The sequence below is a fragment of the Triturus cristatus genome, chromosome 7 (assembly GCF_964204655.1).
Source record: "Triturus cristatus chromosome 7, aTriCri1.1, whole genome shotgun sequence".
Classification (NCBI taxonomy): domain Eukaryota; kingdom Metazoa; phylum Chordata; class Amphibia; order Caudata; family Salamandridae; genus Triturus; species Triturus cristatus.
This window is the reverse complement of record NC_140590.1, coordinates 5,200,445-5,212,074: the sequence shown is the minus strand read 5'-3', so window position 1 is coordinate 5,212,074 and position 11,630 is coordinate 5,200,445. Positions and strand designations below refer to the sequence as shown.

The 11,630-nt window shown below is 57.5% G+C and overlaps 1 protein-coding gene across 1 annotated transcript in view; it reads left to right on the top strand.

Annotated features, from left to right (window-relative positions):
* The first annotated feature begins 1,675 nt into the window (after positions 1-1,675).
* Positions 1,676-11,630, top strand: part of LOC146808671 (uncharacterized) — an 88,351-nt gene continuing 78,396 nt past the window's right edge. Inside the window, exon 1 of the mRNA XM_085614211.1 lies at positions 1,676-1,876. The gene's annotated coding sequence lies outside the window, so the exon portion shown is untranslated. The remainder of the gene's footprint in view (positions 1,877-11,630) is intronic.

The following is an 11,630-nucleotide window of genomic DNA, read 5'->3' as shown; positions in this document are numbered from 1 at the left end:
AAGTTTAGGATTTGGTCTTAAGTTAATTCTGTGAATCGGGTCCTTTGTGTTTGGTCCCTTTCGCCACCAAAAACTCCTCCATTTCTCTTGAGACCAATTGTACATCATTTTGTGTAAGTAACATATTGGGAATTCCCTCTCTACTTATAATTTCATTGAGAAGTGCTACCATAGGTCTGGTTTCCACTCCCTGGGTAAAAGTTAAGTCACTTGCGGCCATCTTGAGAATATGACCATCAGTACAATGGCATATATGGACCCTACCTTTGAGTGAATTGGCCCTATTATATCAAGCGTATCTTCATCTCATGGTCCCCCGGTAACTTCCTCACAACCACGGGTTGAACTCTGGGTTTAAGTATTTTGTCACTCGTCATTCATTGTATGCACTCCCTCCCTAACCTTTCTGCCTCCATGTCCATTCCTGGCCACCAATTTACTGTTCTTAATTTCTCCTTTGTTTTTGAGATCCCTGGGTGCCCTTCATGTGCCAACTTCAATAATGAATTCCGAAAGAGCACCGGCGTAACCAACCTCGTTCTTCGGAACAAAAGTCCCTGCTTCACCAATAGCTCCTCCCTTATATTCAATTTTTTTGGGCATTTTTAATTGTCGTGGTAAATCTTGCACCAACCAGACCTCAAAAGTTTACTCACCGCCTGTATTATTTCATCCTTAACAGTTTCACCACTCTTCTTCAGAAATACCGTACCCTCTACAGAACACACACTCGCATCTACTTCCAATTTGCCATCTCCACTCGACATTTCATCCTCACCTGCCCCCAACCTAGACACACCATCCACCGCCACCTTTCTTGCGCCTGCTGAAATGATACTCCTGCGATGCAACTCTCCGTTGAGTGATCCTCCGGACACAGGATTGATGCCTTTCGAATGAAAACCCCCCTCGAGGCTTCTGATCCGTCTTAAGCTGGAACTCGCAGACCCTCAGAAAAGCCCTCATTCTCCTCGCTGTCCTGTACATAGCTAGGGCTTCCCTCTCAATCACCGAGTATCTTCTTTCTGGCTCCTTTAAGGTCTGTGACGCAAACACAATGGTTGTGGCATTATCCCCCTCTTCTTGCATCAGTACCATCCAACCCTCTCGCGCGTGCGGCCGTGATTACTGTGGATTCCATGTTAGGATTCATACTTCTCTGATTGGGGCTGCATCTAGTTCATGTTGGTCTACTGAAACTCCTTTTCACAATCCTGGTCCCAGTCCAAGTCTGCACCTTATCATAGTCGCCTCATCTTCACGCTGCTCAGTGCACACTTGGGTATGGATTTGCAATACTATCCAGCCAACCCTCAATGTTTGAGTCGTTCCTCTTTGTTTTGGGGTGATAATAACCCACTGATCGCTCCACCCTAACCAGTCTTTGGTTTTATAACTTTATCTGAAGGTTCATGCCCCAGATATTCAATGTGTGATTGCGTGAATTAAAAGTGTTCTCACTTTATGGTTACATTCACGCTTCCAACCTCCTGAGGACGGCTCTCGCTCTCTCATCATGTTCAGAGAAGTCAGAGCCACAGATTAATACATTATCCTGTTTATCTTGACTCCCTCTGATCCTCTCAGGACCCTCTGCATTGCCCTCTGAAAAACCGAAGCTGCTGACGCTAGCCCAAACGGCATTCTCTTAGAGGTAAAAGTGCTGAGAGGTGCTACACAGAAGGAGGTCGGGATCTGGGGGTGGAGGTGGGTGGGAGGGTGGAGCGATGACCGTGCATGAGCTGACAGTCCCTGGACACGTGCTCTGTTTGCTGAGTTGGGTCACAGAAGTGATTCACTCAAGGGCAGCCTCTAAGGTCAGGTCAGGCGTGCTGAAGCCAGTGAGTCTGACTCTAACCTCGGCACAACACTGAAGGTAAGAGGGGTCTGTGCAGGGAGGTTTCTGCAGGTAAGGGTGTGTGTGTGCAGGAACGTGTCTGCAGGTAAGACGGAGGTCTGTGTAGGGATGTGTCTGCAGGTGAGAGGGGGTCTGTGCAAGGAAGTGTCTGCAGGTGAGAAGGGGTCTGTGCAGGGACATGTCTGCAGGTGAGAGGATAGTCTGTCCAGGGACATGTCTGCAGGTGAGAGGATTGTCTGTGCAGGGACGTGTCTGCAGGTGAGAGGATAGTCTGTCCAGGGACATGTCTGCAGGTGAGAGGATTGTCTGTGCAGGGACGTGTCTGCAGGTGAGAGGATAGTCTGTCCAGGGACGTGTCTGCAGGTAAGAAGGGGTCTGTGCAGGGACATGTCTGCAGGTGAGAGGATAGTCTGTGCAGGGACATGTTTGCAGGTAAGAGGAGGATCTGTGCAGGGACATGCCGGCAGGTAAGAAGGAGGTCTGTGTGGGGACATGTCTGTAGGTAAGAAGGGGGTCCATGCAGGGACAAGTTTGCAGGGAAGAAGGGGGTCTGTGCAGGGCATGTCGGTAGGTAAGGGGGTGGTCTGTGCAGGGACATGTCTGCAGGTAAGGGGGGGTTCTGTGCAGGGACTTCGCAGGTAAGAAGGGGGTCTGTGCAGGGACATGTCGACAGGTAAGAAGGGGGTCGGTGCAGGGACATGTCTGCAAGTAAGAAGGGGGTCTGTGCACAGGATCTATGCAGGTAAGAGGGGGGTCTGTGCAGGGACGTATCTACAGGTAAGCGGGTCTGTGCAGGGACGTGTCTGCAGGTAGGAGGGGGTATGTGCAGGGACATGTCTGTAGGTAAGGGAGGTCTGTGCAGGGGCATGTCTGCAGGTAAGATGGGGTCTGTGCAGGGGGTCTATGCAGTTAAGAGGGGGGTCTATGCAGGGACATCACTGCAGGTGAGAGAGGAGTTTGTGAAGGGACGTGTCTGCAGGTAAGAGGGGGTCTGTGCATGGATGTGTCTACAGGTAAGGGGGGGTCTATGAAGGGAAATGTCTTCAGGTAGGAGGGGGTCTGTGCAGGGACATGTCTGTAGGTAAGGTGGTCTGTGCAGTGACATGCCTGCAGGTAAGAAGGGGGTATGTGCAGGGGGTCTATGCAGGTAAGAGGGGTCTGTGCAGTGACTTCACTGTAGGTGAGAGAGGAGATTGTGCAGGGTGTGTCTGCAGATAAGAGGGGGGTCTGTGCAGGGATGTGTCCGCAGGTAGGAGGGGGTCTGTGCAGGGATGTGTTTACAGATAAGGGGGTCTGTGCAGGGACGTGTCTGCAGGTAGGAGGGTGTTTGTGCAGGGACATGTCTGCAGGTAAGGGGGTCTGTGCAGTGATGTGTCTGCAGGAAAGAGGGTGGTCTGTGCAGGGATATATCTGCAGGTAGGGGGGTCTGTGCATGGACGTGTCTTCAGGCAGTGGGGTCTGTGCAGGAACATATTTGCAGGCAAGAGGGGCTTGTGCAGGGACATGTCTGCAGGTAGGAGGGGGTCTCTGCGGGCACGTGTCTGCAGGTAAGGGGTCTGTGCAGGGATGTGTCTGCAGGGAAGAGGGTGGTCTGTGCAGGGATGTGTCTGCAGGTAGGGGGGGTCTGTGCAGGGACATATTTGCAGGCAAGAGGGGCTTGTGCAGGGACATGTCTGCAGGTAGGAGGGGGTCTCTGCGGGCACGTGTCTGCAGGTGGGGGGTTTGTGCAGGGATGTGTCTGTAGGGAAGAGGGGGGTCTGTGCAGGGATGTGTCTGCAGGTAGGGGGGTCTGTGCAGGGACATATTTGCAGGCAACAGGGGCTTGTGCAGAGACATGTCTGCAGTTAAGAAGGGGGTCCGTGCATGGACATTTCTACAGGTAAGAAGGTCTGTGCAGGGACAAGTCTGCAGGTAGGAGGGGGTCGCTGCAGGCACATGTCTGCAGGTAAGGGGGTCTGTGCAGGGACGTGTCTGCAGGGAAGAGGGGGTCTGTGCAGGCACGTTTCTGCAGGTAAGGGGGGTCAGTGCAGTGACATTTATGCAGGTAGGACAGGGTCTGTGCAGGGATGTGTCTGCAGGGAAGAGGGGTGTCTGTGCAGGGACATGTCTACAGGAAAGGGGGTCTGTGCAGGGACGTGTCTGCATGTAAATGGGGTCTGTGCAAGGACATATCTGCAGGTAGGACAGGGTTAGTGCAGGGACTTCATTGCAGGTAGGGGGTCTGTGCAGGGACATGTCTGCAGGTAAGAGGGGTGCATGTGCAGCGACGTGTCTACAGATGAGGGGGAGCCTGTGCAGGGATGTGTATGCGGGTAAGAGGGTGGTCTTTGCAGGGATGTTTCTGCAGGTGAGAGGAGAGTCTGTGCAGGGACATATCTGCAGGTTATAGGGGGTATGTGCAGGGACATGATGCAGGTAAGAAGGGTGTCTGTGCAGGGGGTCTATGCAGGTAAAAAGGGGGGTCTGTGCAGGGGGTCAATGCAGATATGAAGGGGGTCTGTGCAGGGACGTGACTGCAGATAAGAAGGGGGTCTGTGCAGGGGCTCTATGCAGTTAAGAAGGGGGTCTGTGCAGGGACGTGTTTGCAGGTAAGAAGGGGATCTGTGCAGGGGGTCTATGCAGGTAGGAAGGGGGTCTGAGCAGGGACGTGTCTACTGGTAAGGGGGTAAATGCAGGGATATGTCTGCAGGTAAGGGGGGTCTGTGCAGGGACTTCATTGCAGGTGTGAGAGGAGTTTATGCAGGGATGTGTGTGCAGGTAAGAGGGGGTCTGTGCAGGGATGTGTCTTCAGGTAGGAAGGGGTCTGTGCAGGGACGTGTCTGCAGGGAGGAGGGGTTCTGTGCATGGACATGTCTACAGGTAAGGGGGATCTGTGCAGGGACATGTCTGCAGGTAAGGCGGTCTGTGCAGGGACGTGTCTGCAGGGAAGAGGGGGGTCTGTGCATGGGCGTGTATGGCGGTGAGAGGATCGTCTCTGCAGGTAAGGATGGTCTGTGCAGGGAGATGTCTGCAGGTAAGGGGGTCTGTGCAGGGACGTGTCTGCAGGGAAGAGGGGTGTCTGTCAGGGGCTTCACTGCAGGCAAGAGAGGTGTCTGTCCAGGTACTTGTCTGTAGGTAAGAGAGGTGTCTGTCCAGGTACTTGACTGCAGGTAAGAGCAGTGTCTGTCCAGGTACTTGTCTGCAGGTACTATCTGTGTCTGGCAGGCGCTTCACTGCAGATGAGAGGGGTGTTTGTTCCAGGGGCTTCTTTGAAGGTTTAGGGGTGTCTCTCAGGAGCCTCAGTGCAGGTGAGAGGGGTGTCTCTCAGGAGCTTCAGTGCAGGTGAGAGGGGTGTGTCAGATGCTTCAGTGCAGGTGAGAGGGCTGTCTGTCAGGAGCTTCAGTGGAGGTGAGACGGGTGTCTATCCAGGGGCTCGTTGCAGGTGAGAGGGGTGTCTGTCAGGAGCTGCAGTGCAGGTGAGACGGGTGTCTATCCAGGGGCTCGTTTCAGGTGAGAGGGGTGTCTGTCAGGAGCTTCAGTGTAGGTGAGAGGGGTGTCTGTCAGGAGCTGCAGTGCAGGTGAGAGGGGTGTCTGTCAGGAGCTGCAGTGCAGGTGAGACGGGTGTCTGTCAGGAGCTGCAGTGCAGGTGAGACGGGTGTCTATCCAGGGGCTCGTTGCAGGTGAGAGGGGTGTCTGTCAGGAGCTGCAGTGCAGGTGAGAGGGGTGTCTGTCAGGAGCTGCAGTGCAGGTGAGACGGGTGTCTGTCAGGAGCTGCAGTGCAGGTGAGAGGGGTGTCTGTCAGGAGCTGCAGTGCAGGTGAGAGGGGTGTCTGTCAGGAGCTGCAGTGCAGGTGAGACGGGTGTCTGTCAGGAGCTGCAGTGCAGGTGAGAGAGGTGTGTGTCAGGAGCTGCAGTGCAGGTGAGACGGGTGTCTATCCAGGGGCTCGTTGCAGGTGAGAGGGGTGTCTGTCAGGAGCTGCAGTGCAGGTGAGACGGGTGTCTATCCCAGGGCTCGTTGCAGGTGAGAGGGGTGTCTGTCAGGAGCTTCAGTGTAGGTGAGAGGGGTGTCTACCAGATAAAATAACCCAGCTCTTAAAAACGTAATAAATGCAAGATAAACTTATCAGTGGGAAATCTGCCTTTTTATGTTATGAAAACTCGTTGGTTAATGTGATCACTTCAAATGTCTGTGAGTAAGGAGAGAGACATAGAATTAAACCCTGGTTGGTGCAGAGGGGACTAGTGACGGGTATTTTTAGTGCTACGAGGTCCAAGCGTGTGACAGAAAGCACTGGGAATATGTAAGTCATTATTTCAAACCGACATTACACACAGTATAAGATAGTGTTAGAAAGGGTAGACGGACCGGGAGGGTCGGCCGGGGTCAGGAGGAGAGGTCTCCGGGGAGAGCCGTCTCCAGCGATCGTACAGATAAGTAACTTCCCCCCCACAGACGGATACCACACACGGATAAGGTTCAGGGTTCTTTATAAGCACTTCTTAGGGTACGGTTGAATGGTACAAGGAGGTCTGGACTCAGGGGTCCCCTCGATTCAAGTCTCTCAAAGCAGGGTAAGGGGTAGCGGGACAGTCTGTCTACCAGTCAGGTAGTTCGGATGAGATGATGACTAGCTCACAATCCTCGAGCTTGGTGGTTTAGTTGGTACGGGCCGCGGCAGCGCCAGCAGGTCCCGGTTGAGATGGTCGGTACACGGTCCGCGGCAGCGCCAGCAGGTCCCGGAAAGATGGTCGATGTACGGTCCGCGGCAGCGCCAGCAGGTCCCGGTGAGGATGGTCGTACAACGGGCCGCGGCAGCGCCAGCAGGTCCCGACGAGGATGGATGTTGCAGAAGGCCGCGGCAGCGCCAGCAGGCAGGACGATGGTTCACAAGAGCGGGCTACGGCAGCGCCAGTAGTCCGTCAAGGCTGAGTTCTCTCGGTGTCTCTCGACTCCAGGATACAACTGCCTTCCTGCTCCGGAGCTGCCCCAGTTATAGGGCAGGCGCCCTTTGATGTCCGGACCCTCGCACTTGGAGGTCGGAGGGCCCGGGATGAAGGTGTCCAGACACCCAGCAGGGGTTGGAGCCAGCTCCTGGGGGAGCTGGAGGCGATCGGCACCTGGCGGGGGAAGAGCTCTTGACACTTCGTTCTCCCATTGACCTGCCAAGTGGTCCGCTCACCTCCTGGGTGGAAGGTGGTGCCGGGATGTCGGGGCCGGCCAGGCCCGGGGTTAGGGTCGGGCCGAGGCCACGCGGCCTCGTGGTGCAGGGCCCAAGATGGCGGCTTGAACCGGCCGGGGGAGCCGGTGGGGCTGGGCCCCGTGATGAGTAGAGGTCCGAGGGCAGAAGATCCGTCGGGAGACGGGGTACAGGTGCTTTTCGTGGGTTATGCCTGGCGGGCCGGAGCTCGGGCCCTGTCGTGCGGGGAGGGAGCAAGCCCTTCGTGTGGCCTGTCCAACATGCGTCCCCCCCAGCTGAAGGCGGGGAGAGTCACCCATCTCCTTGGGGACTCTCTTCGTCGAGGCGGAAAAAGCGGGACAGGCCATCCGCGTTGGCGTGGTCTTGGCCTGGCCGGTGCTCTACAGTGAAGTCCATTCCCTGCAGGGAAATGGACCAGCGCAAGAGTTTTGGGTTCTCTCCCCGCATCTGCATCAGCCACTGCAGGGGTCGATGGTCGGTTTGTACCCGGAAGTGGGTACCGAAGAGATAAGGCCGGAGCTTTTTGAGGGCCCACACCACTGCGAAGGCCTCCCTCTCAATGGTGCTCCAGCGCTGTTCTCGGGCCAGGAGACGTCGACTGATGAAGGCCACCGGCTGGTCATGACCCTCGGGGTTTAACTGAGAAAGGACGGCTCCGATGCCGTGGTCGGAGGCGTCGGTCTGTACCACGAATTCCCGACTGTAATCGGGGGCCTGGAGCACAGGGGCGGTGCACAGGGCGGCCTTCAGTTTCTCGAAGGCCGCTTGACAATCGGGGGTCCAGTTAATCCGCTTCGGCTGGTTCTTGGACGTGAGACCCGTGAGGGGCCCCACGATGCTGCCGTAGTCTTTCACGAACCGCCGGTAGTAGCCGGTGAGCCCCAAGAAGGCTCGGACCTCGGTCTGGGTGACGGGGGGCTGCCAGGACTGGATGGCAGCAATCTTAAGTTGTAGCGGGGCCACCAGCCCGCTTCCCACTTGGTGCCCAAGGTAGGTCACAGACCCTTGGCCAATTTGGCACTTGCCGGCCTTAATTGTGAGGCCGGCCCGCTGGAGGGCCTGTAGGACCTCGTGGAGGTGACGGAGGTGGTCGGCCCAGTGGCGGCTGTATACAGCGATATCGTCCAGATAGGCAGCGCTGAACTCTTCGAGCCCCGCCAAGACCTGGTTCACAAGGCGTTGAAACGTGGCGGGGGCATTTTTCATGCCGAAGGGCATGACCTTGAATTGGTAGTGGCCATCGGGGGTAGAGAAGGCTGGCCGTTCCTGAGCCCTGGGTGTGAGGCCGATCTGCCAGTAGCCCGCTGTTAGGTCGAAGATACTAAGGTAGCGGGCGGCCCCCAGCCGGTCGATCAGCTCGTCTGCTCGGGGAATCGGATGAGCGTCGGTCCGGGTGACAGCGTTCAAGCCCCGGTAGTCGACGCAGAATCTCAGTTCAGGTGCGGTGCCGGGGGCAGCGGCTTTGGGAACCAATACCACCGGACTGGCCCAGGGACTGTCCGAGGGCTCGATGACCCCGATTGTGAGCATCTTGGCCACTTCCTCCTGTATGCAGGCCCGTACCCGATCTGGTACGCGGTAGGCCCGGTGTCGGACAGGGGGGCTGTCCCCGGTGTCCATGTCGTGCAAACACCAAGGGGTGACCCCGGGGGTGAGGGAGAACAGGGTAGCGAACTGCCGCAGGAGGTTCCGGCAGCCCTGGCGTTGCTCCGAAGTGAGGGCGTCAGATAGCCGGACCCCGTCCACGGAGCCGTCATTCTCCTGAGTCTTCAGAAGATCCGGAAGGGGTTCGGAGTCTTCCTCTGCCCCACTGTCCGTAGCCATCAGGAGGCTGAGTTCTGAGCGCACAAAGTGTGGTTTGAGTCGGTTGGTGTGGAGGACCCGGAGGGGGTTCCGGGAGGTCCCCAGGTCGATGAGGTAAGTGACGGGGCTTTTGCGCTCGACCACTTTGAAGGGCCCCGTCCACTTATCCTGCAAGGCACATGGTTCGGTGGGGGACATCACCCATACTTGTTGCCCAGGCTCGAACTCAACGGAGGAGGCATTGTGATCATACCACCTCTTCATGTCCTCCTGGCTGGCCTCGAGGTTCGCCTTGGCCATCCCTCTGAAGCGCCGGGTCTGATTGCGTAGGGCCAGGATGTATTTGAAGACGTCTGGAGGGGTCTTCAGGGGGGCCATCTCCCAACCTTCTTTTACTAGGCTGAGGGGCCCTCGCACAGGGTGCCCGTACAGGAGTTCGAAAGGGCTAAAACCGAGGGACTTCTGGGGAACTTCTCGGTAGGCGAAGAGGAGGCACGGGAGTAGTACATCCCACTGGCGACGGAGGGGCTCTTCCAATCCCCCAATCATCCCCTTGAGGGTGCGGTTAAAACGCTCCACTAGTCCGTTCCCTTGGGGGTGATAGGGGGTCGTGAATCTGTAGGTGACCCCGCATTGTTGCCAGAGGGACTTCATGTATTTGGATATAAAGTTCGTGCCTCGGTCGCTGACGACTTCTCGGGGGAAGCCTACCCGGGAGAAGATCCCCATTAGGGCCCGGCCAACCACCGGAGCTGTCACGGTCCGTAGGGGCACCGCCTCGGGGTAGCGGGTGGCATGGTCCACCAGTACTAAGATGAACCTGTGTCCTTGTGCCGTGCGGGGGTCCAGAGGCCCCACAATGTCTATCCCCACCCTCTCGAACGGGGTGGTGACCACAGGGAAGGATTGCAGAGGGGCTCTCAGCTTCCGACCACTCTTCCCGCTGGCTTGGCATGTGGGGCAAGATCGGCAGTGGTTCAGGACGTCGTTCCTCATTTTCGGACAGAAAAAGTGGGTCACTAGGCGGCTGTACGTTTTATCCTGGCCCAGGTGTCCAGCCAGGGGGACATCGTGGGCCAGGTTGAGCAGAAAGTCTCTGAAGCGGAGAGGTACCACCAGTACTCGACCGGCCCCCAGCTCGGCGATTCTTTGCTCGCTGTATAGCAGGTCGTTATCCCAGTAGACCCAGTGAGTTCCGGTGGAGTCCCCTGCGTTCTGGGCGCTGGCTTGTTGGCGGAGTCCCTCGAGGGAGGGACAGGTCTTTTGTTCCTGGCGGAACTGTTCTTGGGTGGGCCCCCCTTCTTGACGCCACTGAGCCAGGTCAGGGAGGTCCTGGGGTTGCGCGTCCCCTTCGGTCGTCGGGTCTGGGAGGCTGGCCTCGTCGTTGTCTTCTACTGGGGCGACCGGGGGCGGAGGTGCTGGCCATTCTGGTTCTTCTGATTGAGGGACGGCACGGGCGGCCATGGACCGGGTGGTTATGCAGGCCCAGTCCGGGAGGCCCAGCATCCCCAGGTGCTCTCTTCTCTCAACGGTGGCCCACGGGGAACTCTCGAGGTCATTCCCCAGGAGGCAGTCCACGGGGGCATCGTCCCGGACCGTCACCTTCAACAGGCCGGAGACCCCTCCCCATTCGAATGGGACGCAGGCCATTTGACACATACTTTCAGAGTTGTCTGCCGAGCGGACGGGGCAGAGAATGTTCGGCAGGATCTGCTCGGGCTTCACCAGGTGACAGCGGACGGCCGTCACACTGGCGCCTGTGTCACGCAAGGCCTCGGCTCGCTGTCCATTAATGGTCACCCACTGACCGTATTTCCTGGTGTTAGCGGGTAGGGGAGCCCGCGGGACCATGTCTCTTCCCCCTAAGCACGCCAGGACCATGGCGGCCGGTTCCCACTCTTGCTGGGCCGGCTCATACTCCTCTGGTTCCTCCGATGATCGCTCTTCCCCCAGGGCGGCGGCAGCTACCTGGCGGGGCTTGGGTGTTTGGTTCTGCGGACAGCTCGGGTCATTGGCGTAGTGGCCGACTCGCTGGCATCGGTGGCACGTGACGTTGGCTCGGACCCCAGGACGCCACGGGGGGTTGCCCCGGCCGGCCGGAGGCGGGGTGCTGGCCACGGGTGTTGCTGGCAAGGCGTCTCTCCCTCGCCCCTGGCCCCCTACTCCTCCCCGAGGACGGTGCTGGCCTTGGTTGTTTCTGTTCTGTTCGTGTGGCCCCCTCCGGCCCACTCGGGTGCTTTCCCATCGGTCAGCTTCGGCGGCGAGCTGCCGGGGGTCAGTCAGCTTACTGTCGAGGAGGTGCTGCCTGAGCTCGACGAAGCAGTTGTTCGACAGGTGCTCCCATACCATCAGGTTAAAGAGTTGTTCGTAGGTGGTGACATGGCTCCCCTTTATCCAACCCTCGAAGGCACGGCTGAAATAGTTCACGTATTCTACCCAAGTTGTACCTGGGATCCGGGTGCAATCTCTGAACCTCTGGCGGTACATCTCGGGTGTGAGGCCGTAGCGGGTGAGGAGGGCAGCCTTCATGTGGTCGTAGGACGACATTTGGTGATCTGGGAGCTGCAGTAGGGCATCGCGACCCTCGTTGATAAACCTCCCCCAAAGTCCGGCTCCCCAATCACTCCGGTCGATCCGGTGGGAGGTCATGGCGATCTCGTAGGCTTTAAACCACTGTTGTATGTCGTCTTCTCGGACATACTCGCGGACAACATCCTTGGGGATGTGGACTTTTTTCTCGATTGGCCCCGGGGTGTGTGGTCGCTCAGGCACCCCCAGTTCTTTATTCTGTTT